We start from the raw sequence: 16,312 nt of genomic DNA, 5'->3' as shown, positions 1-16,312 counted from the left end.
GCAAGGCGCGCCAGCGGCGGGGCCACGACCCGCTCGGGCTTCTCCGGGCCAACCACCGTGGCCCGGGCGCCCAGATGTGAGGCCAGCGTCTGCCCAAGAACTGTGAGGAGCTGGGGCCCCGCCATCGGCTGAGAACACCTATGTCTCCCCTAGTCTGGAGGGTGAAAGATGACGAATCCCACTTCACAGTTGAAGAGAATGCCAGTGCCTGTTTGTGCTGTTAAAATACACGCACTCTTGCGGGTGGGGAGCGAGGGAGCGAGCGAGAGAGGAAGAAACCCAAGTCCCCGGGCCCCTGCACCATCTCGCCCACCGGGCAGTGCACCCCTTCCTGAGCAGGCCAAGACAGAGCAGGGTAGCCCAGCTGTGGGGCTGCTGGAAACACCTGGAGCACTGGGCTGGGGGGGGCGTGCCCCAGTTTCCTCCTGGGGAAGCAGTCGGTCCAGGTCCCCCACCCCAGCCCAGCAGAGCACCCATGCACCTGTGGTGGTGAGTGGCTATTGAGGCATTTCCTTCTGGTTGGAAAGAAGGAATGTTTCCAAGGCCACAGAGGTTAGCTGACAGGGTGTGGACCGGTCCTGTGTGTGTGTGTGTGTGTGTGTGTGTGTGTGTGTGTGTGTGTGTGTGTGTGTGTGTTCCTCCAAGGGTGACTGGGTGGGAACCGCCAGCCCCAGGGTATCTGGGGGTTGGCTTGCCTGTGTGTATCCAAGGGTTGTTTCTGTGTGTGACACTCCGGACAGCTTCTCTGTGTTAGTATGCATCAGCTTGTACCCTCTCAGGTCCTCCCATCCCCACTCCACACCCAGGTCCCCAACTCCAAGAAGCTGGATTCTGGTCAGGGCTTGGCCTGGGTGTAAGGCCCTTGGGTGGCTACAAGGGAGGCCTGGGAGGCAGCCTCCTCCAGCACACATTCCAGCTAGGAGCAAAGAGGCCTGGGCAACCCAGGATCTGACCTCAGTGACCCCTGTGTCTGCTGCCCGGCCACCCAAGTGGGCTGCCAGAGGAGCTGCCTCCCTGCCTGGCTAGCCCCCGCTCGGAGGTCCTGGAGCATGGGCTGGTCGCTGGCTGGCCGAGAACATTCTGTCCAACATTTGAGGGCTCTTGAGGCAGAGAGTCCTTCCTGAGCCCAGGTCGAGGCCCAGGGTAACTAAGTGTCACTGTGTGTCATTGGGAGTGTGTGGGGTCAGCTTGTGGTTTCTGCATCATGTAAATTTACCCTCATCATGTGCGTGTGTGTACACATGTGTTTATGTGTCTTTAGTGTAGATGTGGGTTTGCTGTAGATATACGTTTAGTCTGCAGGCATGGGTATGTATTGCGAACACACACATGGTGGTCCATAACTGAATGTTTTGTGCATGTATGCATTGTTTGTACTTGCCTTATAAGTATGTTCCTGGAAATTGAAAAAAAAATTCATGCGAGAATGGAGTTAGAAGATAAGGAACTTCTTCCACAAACTTTTTGAAGCCCCCTGGTACAGCGATGTGTGTGTTGCATATGTGTGTGTTTGTATTCATTCTTCTGTCATGGTGGTGGTGGATGGAGGTTTCCCGGAAGTTTGCACTCGTGTGTGTGTGTGTGTGTGTGTATGTGTGCAAGATGGATATGGATAACTGAGGGGTGCAGCTTTCTCCTCCCTCCATCACCAAGGGAGCGCAGTGCGTTTGAAACTGCCGTGATTCCTGAAAGCTTGCCTTGTTGTCAGTGAATGGAGGCCCACGTCCTCACCCCAACGTCCTGGGTTGTGAGATGCGGGAGCTAGGGCAGCTCTAAGAAGACTCCCAACCCACATGGATGACTCCACTAGAAGGATGTTCTCCAGCACCTTTGATGGGGTCACTCCAGGCGAGGAGCCTCGAGGAGCTTCCTTTGGAGTCCCCATCTGATACAAATGACTAACACTCCTGGCTGCTGACTGGCTGGCGGCTTTGACCTGCTGAACTTGTGAGCCGCATAATGAGTAACCCACTAGGAAGGCAGCAGGCTCCTGATCTCATCAAGCCCCCCACTAACTGAACGAGCTCCTGGAAACACTGCAAGTTTCAACTCCAGCTCGCGTGAGGTCAACCATGAGTTGGAATGGATGGGGCAACCGCTAGTCTCAAAGGAAAACAAAACACAACGTGGCCACTACTCCTCCTTGCCCGCCTGCCCCAACCACCACCTCTAAAATGAGAATAACACTAGTAGACATAGTTCTCTGAGGGGTGTGTGAGAATTGATAAAGCATCGGAGGCGGCGGGGTGGGGTGCCGTGGGGCAAGAAATGATTCTTATGAGAAATCAAAATACTATGGTTACAGAGCCAAGTTCTTGCCAGCCTGGAGAAGAGACAGAAAAGAATGAAGCTAAAGCAGAGGGATGGAGGGATTCACACACACACACACACACACACACACACACACAGCAGGAGAGAAAGAGAGAGACTTCTCCATCACGGTTCACGACTTCAGTCTTCAACTGCCATGGAGGCCTTGTAGCATCGAGAAGAGCGAGTGGGGCCCACAATTCAGCATTGAACGCTTTCTCTCTGCTATCAATTGCCGCTGTTTCAAAGAGGGAACGAACTCTATTATGCGCTAAGCAGCGGGTCTGGTATTTTAAACATCCTAATTCACTGAGTTCCCACAACAACCCTCCCAAGCCCGTTGTAAGGATGCTCATTTTGGAGAAAAGGGAACAGACGCCCAGGAGTAGCAGTGGCTTCCCCATAGCCGCTTACTACTAACCAAGGAGCAGAGAGGGGGTGCCAAGCCTGGGTCTCTCAGCACCTCCCTCTCCATTGAGCGTGGGCTCGGTCTCTCAGGTAGACGTCTCAAATCTTTTCTGGGTCTTTCCCTTGCCTTCAGGAAGAAGATAAGGCTGCTCCCCTAAAGATCTACATCCTTGGAAACTCTAGACAGGGTCATGGTGCATAGAAATGGCCTCCGTGGGTTTGGGCTTGCTGGAGCAGAGTAGGGACTTGACAAGCTGCATGGTTAAAGTGCCAGGCCTGAAGCGGACCATTTGGTTAGGAGTCAGGCAAATGCAGAAACACAGAGGAGTTTGTGTCATAGAAGCCCGGGGCCACAGTGACAGTCATGGAGTGTGGACCTGAACAGTCTTGATGGGCCCAGTCCTGATGGGTCCAGACCCAAACTAGTTGCTGTCCAGTCGATTCTGAGTCATGGTGCCCGCATGTGCTTCCCAGTAGCAAAGGCCCCCATAGGGTTTCCCAAGGGTTGGCTGTGGCCTTTCTAAAGTCAGCTACAAGCCCTTTCTTCTGAGGCACCTCTGAGTGGATTTGAACCTCCGACCTTTAGGTTAGTGGTCAAGTGCTTAACCATTTGCACCAACCTGGGGGGCCCCCTGCCAGAATAGGTGCTTAGCTGGTATTTGTTGAATTGGCCCAGTTCCCACAGCACTTGCCCCTCTCCATCCAGGGACACCTTCCAGAGGCAGGCTGCCCATTTCTCCTGCAAATGACCTTCGGTCTTCAGGGGTAGTTCTCTTGGACGCCATACCAAACCTTCCCATGTGGGCGGGCCTCTCTGCGGGGGGTCAGTGTGGGAGAACAACTTGTGACTGTGTCATTATGCATTGGGTTGGTCACCACAGCCATCCCACCGCCCCCCAAGGGACCACACTTGTGCCTCATGCCTGAGCCCAGAGTCCAGTGGGAAGCCCCCGGTGGAGCTGAGCGGAAAGGGAGCCAGAAGGAGAGCCTGTGGGTGAATCCATGGTTCCCAGGAGGGGAAACAGGATGGCACTGCCATGGGGGCTGGGAACAAGGCACGCCGGGCGAGGTTGCCCGTGCCACAGTCCCAGCCGTTCGGACGGCGTGCTGTCACCAGGGGATTGGAAACCTGTACTTTGGGAACTTGGCGGCCAGGGCTGGGTTTTTCATGTTTTCTGTAATTATTTCCCTTGTTCTCCCTTAGTCTTTAGGAAAGCCCTTGGTGAAAGCGCCTGCTGGTCTCAGCTGTGTCCCAGGGAGGCGTGACAAGGGGCTGCTCTGGGCCTGGCTTTGTGGTGACTGGAAACGTTAAGGACTACCACGGTGACAGGGAGGTTCTGGATCCCCAGCTTGCCGCACCCCTGTCCACCCTGCCTCCCAGCTCAGTCTGTCCCCCACCCTCTGGGCTTTGCCAGGCCCAGTAGTGACACCCTGGGTTTTATCGGAACCCAGAAAGGTGCAGGGCCAGCAGGTCATGGAGGCTTTGAAGGAGGGTTCTGCTGAAATTCAGAGGCCTGGCTCTTGCTATGCTACAGACTCAGCCATGGCAGGGGCGGGGAAGCGACCCGCCCAGCCAGGGGCTACTGGACCCACTGCGGTCCAGGAATTTGCTTTGGGCAGCGGACCTCTATCTACCTCCCCTGCCTGCTCTCACACGCAGGACCCTTCTTGAACCTTTGTCCCCTGCCTGTTTACTGCCTACTGGGGGTGGACACTCAGCCTCTCCCTTCCCACCTGCCCGGGACCCTCCACATGCTTATTTCCTGTGACTATACTGCCCTTCCCCTCCCAGCCCCGCCTCCCATGCCCTCTGTGTCTCTCAGCTGCTGGGGGCAAGCAGGCAGGGTGGGCAGGAGACCCTGCTCCTGAGGAACGAAACAATCATCCCATTCTCTCTGCTGTGTAAGTGAGTGGGGGCAGAGGAAGTGATTTGCGGCTAATTGACTGTGATGTGGAACGGGCTTCTGAGAACCGGGAGCCCACCAGCGCTCGGGGCTGTCCTGCCTTGTGTGTGACAGCTGTGTGACTCCAGGGACTCCAGTCACCCCTCTGTGCCCTCCCTCTCCACCACAGAGGCCCCATTCCAGGCAGGATCCTCAGAACTCAAAGAAGTGAAGCTTGGCAGGCAAGGTCCCTGAGCGAGCGAGCAAGCGAGCAGACTCAAGAACGGTGGACACTGCTGAGGGGCAGCGGGGGAAAGAGGATGGGTCAGGTGGGGTATAAGAGCTGGTCTCAGGAACTGGTAACCTGGCACGAGTCGAGCCCTCTCACCTCCAAGGCTGGCTGTGGGTTTGAGTGAGAAAGTAGGAAGTGATCAGGGGCCACAGGGCCCGATATATTGCAGGTAGGTGCTTATTCATGTTAGCAACATGAGTATTACCTGCGTGAGAGTGGAGAAGTGAGCTGGCCGACCCCACCAGGAAATCCAGGCAGAACCTGCCGTGGGCCACCACGCCGGGGAGCCCTCCCAGACAGGCAGGCCTCAGAGTTATTGTCTGACCTCTTGGGGTAGAGTCAACCTCAGAGATGCCTTTATCCCTGGGGATTTGGGGAGAGGACACCCATACCCACACCCGCTAGGCCCCTTCTCTGTGCCCAACACCTGATGAATCCAGAAGCTCCCAGTTCAAGTTCAACCCCAAAGGACTACGCATGAGGATCTGATAAGCCGAAGTCCACTCCCTCCCACTGTGGGGACATGGGCTGGAGGAAGGTGATGCGGAGCTATATGTACAGAGGTGGGGATCACAACAGATATCAGGGCTCCCTGGCCTGAGATTCTTGGTGTCCCTCCCCCGGAAGCACTAAAGCCCAGTTAGAAGTGTCTGTGGAAGGGAAAGGGAAAGGCTCCAACCAGGGGAAGGAATCTTCATACGCTAGCAACGTCTTCAGGACGTCAGTGTGACAAAAGCCTTCTGCAGGGGCCTCCCCAAAGAACAAAGAAATGCCATGCCTGCCTTCTCAGCTGCCTGGAGGATGTGTCTGAGGAGCTAGGGGAAGGGGCTTGGAGAGTAAGGATCGAAGCTTCAGAAGTAAAGGAAGCAGCGACCCAGTGGCCCCTTCCCAAGCCCCTCAGGACCCTGAGTTCAGAGGCAGCCATCTGGCCCCGAAGGCCACTGCTCATGCCCCTCTGGGAGCTGGCAGTGTGATGGAGGGCCTGGAATCTCCACTTGGCGGAGGGTTCGGCGCTCACCCTGCTCCCGAGATCCCAGGGGCTTTGGTTCCCATCAGGAATGACGTTTGTGTTATGGACCCCAGATCAGTGCCGACAGTGTAGACTAAACATTCATAATTGGAATAGTGTGAATCTGTTCCATTTTCATGGCTTCCCTTGGCATGCCAGCCCCAGTCAACTTGTCACTCTGTGTTGCAGAGAGAGAGAGGCTGGGACAGTAAGTCAGCCGAACCCGAGTGCATGCTGTGGCTGACTGAGGTGGCCTCTCTGTGCCAGGACTGGCTGGAACTCCCAGCTGGGGACAGAAGACCCATGCCTTCTGTGGGCCCTTCATTGACTTGGCCATGAGCAAAGAGCCAGGCCCCATAGCACGCTGATGACCCTCAAGGAGCTTCGGGTCTAGCGAGTCCGGCCCGTTGTCATTGTTGTTGTGGACGTCAGCCAGCCAGCTCTGACTCACCGTGAGACTTCTGTACAGTGGCTCAAAAGGACGCCGGACCTTGAGTCACCGTCACGTGTGTTGATTGTATCATTCCCCGTTCCATTGAAATTTCCCTTCCTTTTCACTGCTACTTGCTGCCACCAATCACACCTGCCCCCAGTGCATGGTCTTTCCTGATGACATGTCTACAGCCAGCCAGCAGATGCTGTCCGTATCCTCACCTCTAAGAACCTACCATAGACCCTCGTGTATAAGCCGAGTTTTTTTCAGCACATTTTTAATGCAGTCTTTGTGGTAAAATTAGGGGCCTTGGCTGATTTTCAGGTGGGCTTATACTGGAGTATATACGGTATATTACTTGTATTTGCTTGTTTGTTCTTCTGGCAGTCCAGGGTGTTTTTGTTTATTTGTTTGTGGATTTGTTTGCTCTCAGGGTGTATTCTGATATTCTTCACTAACAGTATGGTTCAAGCACATGAATGTCTTCTGTCTTCCTTTTCATGGAGTGCTGGTGGCTAATGGATTGTGGGTTAGCTTGCTAACCACAGGGTTGGCTGTTTGAAATCACCGGCCACTCCAAGGGAGAAAGACAAGGCTTTCTACTCCTGTGAAGAGTTACACTCGTAAACCCACAGGCACAGTTCTACCCTGTCCTATAGGGTCGCCAGGATAAGAGTGCAGCTTTTATGTGCTTATGAGGAGACTGGAAAGGCCTTTGAAATAAATACATGCTTGTGGAGAACCAAAAATGCAGCAGGCACTCTGACGGAGGCTCGCTGTTGCAGGCAGGTGAGCCATTAGGAATTTTCCAAATGGCCTGTCTTCTTGAGAGCCTTTGGGCACGTGAAAGCTAGAACGTTCCAGAGACTTCCAAGGAGGCCCGCCAAGGGGTAAGACGGGGGTCAAAAAAGACTTCCCATAGAGAAGGTCGTGCTTGTGCAGTGCTTTACAGGGTGAACCAAGGTTTACCAGGATCGCAGGCGTAGAAAGAGCCCCTGAGGCTTCCTTCCCTTCCTAAGATGGTTTTTGTCTTGCCTCATTAATCATGTTAAATTTGCGTACGTTCATTTGTATGTTTATGACCGATCGATACATGAAAGTCAAGATAGATCACCCTTCAGAAACAGTAACAGGAGTAACGGTTCCCTGACGGCACAGGAAGAAGGGGTGGGGGGAAGGGAGCAAGGGGGAGCTGATAGCAGCGAGGACTATATAACTCCACAGGATCAAAAAACAGAATTGTATGGGAATGGATATAATGGATTGTGTAAGATATGGAAGAATAAAAACTATTATAGGAAAAAAAAGAAGAAGAAGGGTCCTTGGGGGAATTGGAGGTGGGGGCGGGGAATAAACTGGTGCCAATATCAAGGAGTTCAAGAAGAAAGAAAATATTTTGAAACTGATGTGGTCGTAATTGTATAATACCGCTTGATGTGATTGAACTGTGGAATGTTATGGTATCTGTAAGAGTTCCCAATAAAATAAAAATCAACAACAAGATAGGGGTGGGGTGGGGGAGTGTCTGAGGCAAGGAAATGAATTAGTTAAGGGATATCAAGGAATCTGGTGGGCTGGCCTGTGTTCAGGCTGGGGGAGGGGTCTGATCATGAACTTTGGATGCCAGGCGGAGAGTTTATTCCAAGTACTCCAGGGAACAATTGCAGGTTCTCAAACTCACTGCTGCTGAGTCAACGCTGACTCTTAGCTACCATATAGGACAGGGTAGAACTGCCCTACGGGGGCTCCAAGGCTGTAACTCATTACAGGAGTAGACAGCCTTGTCTTTCTCCCTTGGGAGAAACCATCACCACAACACGCCTAGAGGAGTAATGTGACCAGAGGTGTACTTTTTTAATCATTTTATTAGGGGCTTGCACATCTCTTATCACAATCCACACATCAATCCATTGTGTCAAGAACATATGTACATTTGTTGCCATCATCATTCTCAAAACATTTGCCTTCTACTTGAGCCCTTAACATCTGCTGCTCATTTTCTTCCTCCCTTCCCACTCCCCCCTACCTCATAAACCCTTCATCATTCATAAATTACTATTATTTTGTCATATATTACACTGTCCGACGTCTCCTCACGCCTTCTTCTCTGCTGTCCCTCCCCCAGGGAGGGGGATATATGTAGATTCTTATAATCAGTTTCCCCTTTCTACCCCACATTCTCTCCACCCTCCAGGCATCACCACTCTCACCACTGGTCCTGAAGGAGTGGAGTCATCTGTCCTGGATTCCCTGCATTTCCAGTTGCTATCTGTGCTTATATACATCCTCTGGTCTAGCCAGATTTGTAAGGTAGAATTGGGATCATGATAGTGGGGGTGGGGGAAGGAAGTATTTAAGAACCAGAGGAAAGTTACATGTTTCATCGTTGCTGCCCTGCACCCTGCCTGATTCACTTCCTCCCCACAATCCTTCAGTAAGGGGTGTCCGGTTGGCTACCATTGGGCTTTGAGCCTCCACTCTGCACTCACCCACATTTTCAATGACATGATTTTTTGTTCCTTGATGCTTGATACCTGATCCCTTCGACAGCTTGTGGTCACACAGGCTGGTGTGTTTCTTCCATGTGGGCTTTGTTGCTTCTGAGCTAGATGGCCGCTTGTTTATCTTCAAGCTTTTAAGACCCCAGACGCTATATCTTTTGATAGCCGGGCACCATCAGCTTTCTTCACCACATTTGCTTCTGCACACGTTTGTCTTCAGTGGTCATATCAGTAAGGTGGGCACCCACTGATATGATTTTTAGTTTTTTGATGTCTGATAACTGGTCCCTTCTACACCTCATAGTCAGCCAAGCTGGTGTGCTTCTTCCATGTGGGCTTTGATGCTTCTCAGCTAGATGGCTTCTTGTTTATCTTCAAGCCTTTAAGACCCCAGATGCTATATCTTTTGATAGCTGGGCACCATCAGCTTTCTTCACCACATTTGCTTATGCACACAATTGTGTGCATTTGTGTTGGGAAGGTGTGCATCCTGGAATGCCAATTTAATAGAACAAAGTGTTCTTGCATTGAGTAAGTGCTTGAGTGGAGGCCCAATGTCCATCTGCTGCCTTAGTACTAAACCTATAAATATATGCACATAGATCTGTTTCCTTACACTCATATAAATATATTTACATATGTACATTCCAGTCTTTGGACCTCTATAAATACCCTTTGTCACCTAGTTCTTTCCTCTATTTCCTTTTACTTTCCTCTTGTCCCACTATCATGCTCAGCCTTCATTTGGGTTTCAGTAATTTCTCTAGGTTACCTTGCTCTTGCTAATCCCTACCAGGCCACTCACACCCTCCTTGCTACTGATTTTGGATCACTTATTGCTCCCCTGACCACAGGTATAATTTAATGACTCAATTTGGGAACAGCTGGAGGGTTTGGCCAGGAGGTAAGAAGACCAGGTCTCTGGTTCTCACAGGGCTGAGTGGGCTGACCAGGCAGTGACTGTGACTGTGAGAGAGAAAAGGGGCTTCCTTTGTAACTGTGTGGCTACGTAACTAAGCTGTGGACAGCCCTGTCCTAGGGGCCCTTTGGGGTCTGTGTGGAAGTGGACATGATGTACTGGGTTGACCCCCGAGACAGCTCCTTAAAGGGAGGGGCATGCCCTACTTCTTCTCCATGGCCAAACTTTTTTTTTAACAGTTCAATGGTTTAATTATATTAATATATTTAAATATGTGAAAGAGTTTTGCATTCATTACTACAATCAAGTTTAGACTATTTTCTTCATTCTTAAAAAAAAGACAGTTTTAATGGCATATAATTCACATATCCTACAACTCATTAGTTCAACCAATTAAGAAAAGTTGTACAATTATCATCACAATTTTAGAACATTTTCTTCTTTCTTGTACTTTTCATTATTAGCTCCCCATTTCCCTCCAACCTTCCCTGCCAGTGCCCCCCAAGAAACCATTAATCCAGTTACTGTCTCCATAGATTTACCTGTCCCGGATGTCATGTACAGAAACACATACAAAGCAACACTAATGAAAACCAACAACAGTAACAAAGTAAAACACACAAAAAACCTCAATCAAAAAGACAACAGAAAATATTAAAAACCAGAACAAATTTTAAGTGGTTCAAAAGGGAGCTCAAATGATAAGGTGTTTAATTTTAACCTCCACTGCATCCGCTGTGGTCCACTTTCCAATGCACATTGCATGACGGCAAGACCATGCACATCCCTGGTCTGTGGTCAGAGGGAATTCACTGGAGACTCCGTCCACATGTATTTCCCTTCACGTTTAAGTGAATCAAACGGGATATATAATGATATTACCTTTGAACCTAACTACATCTTCCATAATCAACTTTCCAATGTTCTCTGTCTGACAACAAGCCTATTCACGTCCCTTGACTGTGGTCAGAGGGGATTCACCAGAGGCTTAATCCATGTGTGGATCCTGCAACTGGAGGCTGGCCTTCCCCTGTCATCCATAGCCTTCTGCAAACCAGGCGTGTCCACAAGTTAAGCTCTGATACCATTCCCTCCTTTAGATTTGATTTTATTATTTCCTATCCTTGGATCACACAGGCTGGTGTGCTTCTTCCAGGTGGATTCAGTTGATGTCTCATTTAGATGGCTGCTTGTCTACGGCCAGATTTTTGCCTGGAACCTGCAGAAGACAGTAGGCACTCTTGCAGTTAGCTTGGTCTGTAAGGCTTCAATGGGAGGAATTCAGATCCCTGAAGGCTTTGTGGAATTGCCATACCAGAATTCTTTTATGGGGTGGGGTGCAGGGGGTGAAAATAAACTTCACTCTGGTTTAAGCCACCGATGTTCTGGAGTTTTCTGTTGACACAAACTCATCCACATTTTGCCTTATAAAGGTGGGAAAATGAATTCATGGTTCCATATCAGTTTTACTTCAGAAGGACTGCATTCTTTCGTGGCTTAGCCCAGGGATTAAGTCATCCAGTCTTGCTTCCTGGGAAGAATGAGTGATCTTCATCCTCTCACAGTTTGAAGCAGTAACGTGAAGCCACTGCTAGGATGCAGATTATAGATGCCGTGGCCCAGCTGAGCTGGACCAGCCTCCCCAGCCACAACTCTCCCTCCATAGCTCTCATTTGCCCTAGGGGAGCAGAGGAAAGAGGCAGTGTTGGGGTGAGAGGTGCAGAGGGAAGCCAGCCTGCCAGGGGTGGAGGATACAGAAAGCCTAGCAGAGCCCTCCGCAGGCAGTGAATCTCTCACTGCCCCCTAGGACCCCAGCCTCTTTGATGAGGCAAAGAACAATTGGAGACTCTCCTTCAGTTCTCTTCATTGCAGAGACAAATGGAGGCCTCTGGCTTAAGGCCCAGGAAGCCTAAGGGGCAGGACTGACTCGGCTTTGGGTGTAACATGGAAGTGGGGGTGTGGGAGTGGATGTGGAGTTGGGTCTGGAAGCTGACGTCTGCAATTTTAATCTCTAACTTTCCAGCTCTAGCTTCACGTCCAGAAAGCTTTAGAGGAATCCACAGTTCCCAGCTGATGAATCAGATGCCCCAATGACATCACAGACTTTGAATCACTTCTGTATTTTCCCTCCAGGAACTGGGGAGGATTCTCCGGAGCCCCCATTCACTGAGTGCTACTACTTGTCCGGCCTCACGTCCCAGTTAGTGATCTCATCTGAACCCCACAACAGCCCGGGAAAGCTAGTGTGCCAGCCAACCTATCGGCCCACTCAAGGTGATTTATAACAAAACATTGTCTGGTCTTGTGATATCTCCGTGACCATTGGCAAGTGTGAGCCCATCGTTGGAACAAGTGTGCTAAATGATTTCAGAATGTGTTTGCGAGGCACAGAGAGCTATGTTACTTTGCTCGGGCCACTCAGCCAGGAAGTGGCAGCCTCGGAGTTTGAGTCCTGGTCAGGTGACCTTGAAGACCAGGTTGGTCTAGAGCAGAGTGGGAAAGGGAATCTCCTCACCTGGCTGTCTTCCACCTCCTCCCTTCCAGCCCTCCAGCCCCTGGTCCGTTTTCACACACCCCCTTCCCTCTCTCCCACCAGTCTCTTGTTCTCTTTTTCACCTGGGACACCTGCCCTGGAAGTGGAGGTGGTGTGTGTGTTTTCAAAAAAGAATCTTTTTTTCCTGATTGGCTGATCTCAAACCCTGATCGATCTCAAATCTTTTGAGGAATTTACTAATTTCAGAACCCTTTCACACACGTTGGATGGTACAAAGAGCCCCTTGAGGCAGTCGGATGAGGAGACAGGCTCAGAGAGGTTAAGACACTTGTCCAGAGCCACACAGCCGGGGAGGGTAGGTGTGAGGACCAGAACTCACTCTTCCAGCTCCCAGTCTCTGTTCCAGCTGGAAGGAAGCCTGACCTCTGATCTCAGACCCTTAGCACTTCTCAGTGACACCTACTCTGTGCTTGGTTCTGAGACCCAAGACACAAGTCTGCTCTAGAGAGGAGCTCAGATGGCAGCAGAACTCGATAACCTCCTAAGAGCTGGAGCCAGTACAGGTGTGTGTGTGGGGGGGAGGGGGTGTGTGGCTAAGAGGAACTGAAGGTAGTCCTCTTCACAAGGGGGAGTTCTACATCTGTGCTGCTGGGTACCCCGTGTTAATTCCCAAAGTGACCCCTGTGACAGAGTAGGGCTGCCCGCAGGACTCGGGGCTGTAAATCTTGGCAGAAGCTGACAACCACATCGCTCCCCCACAGACTAGGTTCGGACTGCCGGGTTTGGGTCCGCAGCTGAGCGCTTAACCTCCGTGTCACCAGGGCTCCTTTGCATCCCTCAAAGGGACCCAAACTCTTCACGAGCCACCTGCCACATTCGGAACTTTTGCCGTAGCCCCACACACCGACACCATTATTTCTCAAATCCTTTTCTTTTTTTTAAGTTAAAAACAATACTTTTAAAGAAACTGTCTATCACTACGATAAATAGAAATGTAACCAGAGCAAGTAAGCGGCATTTCCAGGGAGGTCTGCTCTGCAGGCCGTGCTTGTTCAAAGGAAGCTGGGTGGGGGGTGGGGGGTGTGAGGCGCCCCTCGCTGAGCCTCGCTGCTGGACTCATTAGGAGGGAAAGGCGATTGGAAAGGGGACAATTTTCTCACTCCATGATTCAATGTGATTCAGTGCTGTGTGTGAGTCCAGCTAACATCACCCGAAATGTGCCCCAAATCATCTCCTGTGCTGTCTGTCTGCTCGTGGAGGAAGAGGGACATAGGAGGATGGGCGTGTCCATGTCCGGAGGCAGGGCGGGCGGGCGAAACATCTGAGAAGCAGACCCTAGCCTACGTGAAGCTGCAGAGGGCAGTCCGGAAAGTTGACCTCACCCTCTTTCTGAGAAAAGAGCGAGAAGGATGAGCAGTCTTCTTGGCATCGATACCAAGGCCCCAGACCTTGTGAAGAGTCCCTCCAACACTTGAAGTGCCTGAATCCCACACAACAGCATTCCCTGTGCCTGTCCCTGTCTCCTCTCCTCCCCTCCCCCTCTCCCTCCCCCTGGCTGAGGAAATGCAGGAGCTGAGGTGTCAGGATCTACCAGTCACCAGGTCACCCCACAACATGCTGAGAATATGCTTTGTTAGTCTCTCTGAAACCATCCTCCCCCTGCCACCCCCAGGTGGGAGAATGCAGTACCCACTTTGTAAGGTCAGCTTAGGGAAGCAAAATGGACTCTCAGAGGCTGGCCCTGGAGGAGGGGGTTCTGTGGGAGCCATCCTAAGTGGCTGGTGTCCGCCTTTGAAACCAGATTCATCTTCTCCTTGGGGGGGGGGGTCTCACTCCTTTGACTCCCATTGCTCACACCAGCGGAAGGAACGACAGAAAGGAGACAAACAGCCGAGGACCAGGACCCGGCCTTCGTGCAGGGCCTGGAAGATCTGTGCTCTGGTGCCTGCATTGGCAGGGGGTGGGGGTAGGGGGGGTGGGGAGTCTGGGTTCCTAGTGTGCATACGGCCTCAGTCCACCCATGGCCCACTGTAGGATGGCGTGGTAGCTCGCCTGTGGCCGGACTCACTGGGACATGCTTTCCCTCATTCCAGCACGCTCTGGCAATTCCAATGAGATCAGTAGTGGAACTTTTACAGCCTCACCCGGGAGCTTGCCACAAACGAAGTGTGTTAGGCCCAGCCCCAAGCCTGGGGACCCAGAAGCTGCATTTTAATAAAACCCTGGGTACTTCAAAGTCTGAGAAGTGCTATGTCTGAAATCTTTTTCAACGGTGGCACCACCAGGGAATAGACATCATCACTTGGCTAAACCAGAGATCTCTTTCCAAACCCACTTCCGATGGGCCTGGGGACTCAGTCTTGAGGACGCCAAGGGCAATTGCCACAGCATAGGCCACTCAGGCTGTGCTCTGCACCCTCCTTTCGTGGGCTGTAGCTGGGGTCTTCAGAGCCCATGGGCAGCCATGCCAGGTGCCACTTTGAGCTCTCTCCTGGGAAAAAGAGGGATGAGGAAAACTGACTTGAGGAAAAGATGTGTGCAGGGGAGGAATGGACCATGCGAACCGCACCGTCCAGGACACTGAGACCAGAAGAACTACATGGTGCCCAGCGGCCACAGCTGACTACACTGGAAAGGATCACATTAGCTCCCCCACCCAGAGATACCGGGAGGGTGGGTTGGAAAGGGGGAACCGATTATAAGGATCTACATATAACCTCCTCCTTGGGGGCTGAACAACAGAAAAGTGGGTGAAGGGAGACGTCAGGCAGTACAAGATATGACAAAGTAATAATTTATAAATTATCAAGGGTTCAAGAGGGAGGGGGAGCGGGGAAGGAGGGGAAAAATGAGCTGATGCCAGGGGCTTAGGTGGAGAGCAAATGTTTTGAGAATGATGAGAGCAATAAAAGTACAAATATGCTTTACACAATTGATGTATGTATGGATTGTGACAAGAGTTGTATGAACCCCTAATCAAATAATTTTTTTAAGTAAATGTTTGCAAAATTATGTTGGCAACATATGTACAAATATGCTTGATAAAATTGATGTGTAGAATGTTATAAGAGCTGTAAGAGCCCCAATAAAATGATTAAAAAAGAAAAAGAAACCAAGATCAAGCTTACTGGTCAGTGGAACCTTAAAACGATGGCCCTTAGATACCTTTCAAGTCTGGAATTAAACTCATCCCCTGGCTCAATTTGTAACCAAACCCACTTCTGGCAGGGCATGGAGGTCCTGTCTACTGGTCTCCTGTTACTAGGTAGCTTTGGGCATGTGTGTTGCCCGGGGTCCCTTACAATCCTCCAGGAGTCCTAGAAGTTCTCAGTCAAGGACTTTTGACACTTAGGTCAAATTCACCGCACAGAGTTGGTCCAAGTCGCACTCCTCCCTACAACATCTGAGCGTAGTTGTGTCCTTACACCGGGGCTGTCCTCCAGGAGTCTGGGCGTGTAGGATTGCACACTGGGCTACTAACCACCGGGTCAGCAGTTTGAACCCACTAGGTGCTCCCTGGGAGACAGCTGAGGCTCTCTGCTTGCAAAGATTTACAGTCTTAGAAACCCACAAGAGCAGTTTGACTCAACCCACAGTGTCATTGTGAGTCTGAATTAAGTCGGCAGTGAATTTGGTGGTTTGGTTTGGTTTGGCTTTAGCTTTGGCAGTCTGGCAGTCATCCTTTTACATCTTTGCCGGTCAGATCAGCAAACACCAATCAAAGAGGGCTCTGAGTACCCTTCCCTGATTCCTAGTCGACTGAGTTGAACATTTCACCCTGACTATTGGCCATGTGCCCTGCAGGGGGTCTTTTATCCCTCCTGTCCACGAGACAGGAAGAGATGTCAGTGAGGGCAGCAGAGAAGCTGGCCAAGCCCACTCTGGTATAGAGGGCTATTCATAGAGACGCCTCCTGTTGCCACCTGGCTGAGGGCCCCCTGGGCTTAGGCCAGAGCTTAGACTCCACTTGGGTCTCCTGTAGGACCCAGCCTCACACTGTGCCCAGGATGTGGAGCAAGTGCCCAGCCAAACCCCAGCCTTCTGGCCTATGGAACTGATGCCA

This window comes from Tenrec ecaudatus, chromosome 14 (genome assembly GCF_050624435.1).
Source record: "Tenrec ecaudatus isolate mTenEca1 chromosome 14, mTenEca1.hap1, whole genome shotgun sequence".
NCBI classification, from domain to species: domain Eukaryota; kingdom Metazoa; phylum Chordata; class Mammalia; order Afrosoricida; family Tenrecidae; genus Tenrec; species Tenrec ecaudatus.
The sequence above is the reverse complement of the archived record's forward strand: the minus strand, read 5'-3'. Positions refer to the sequence as shown.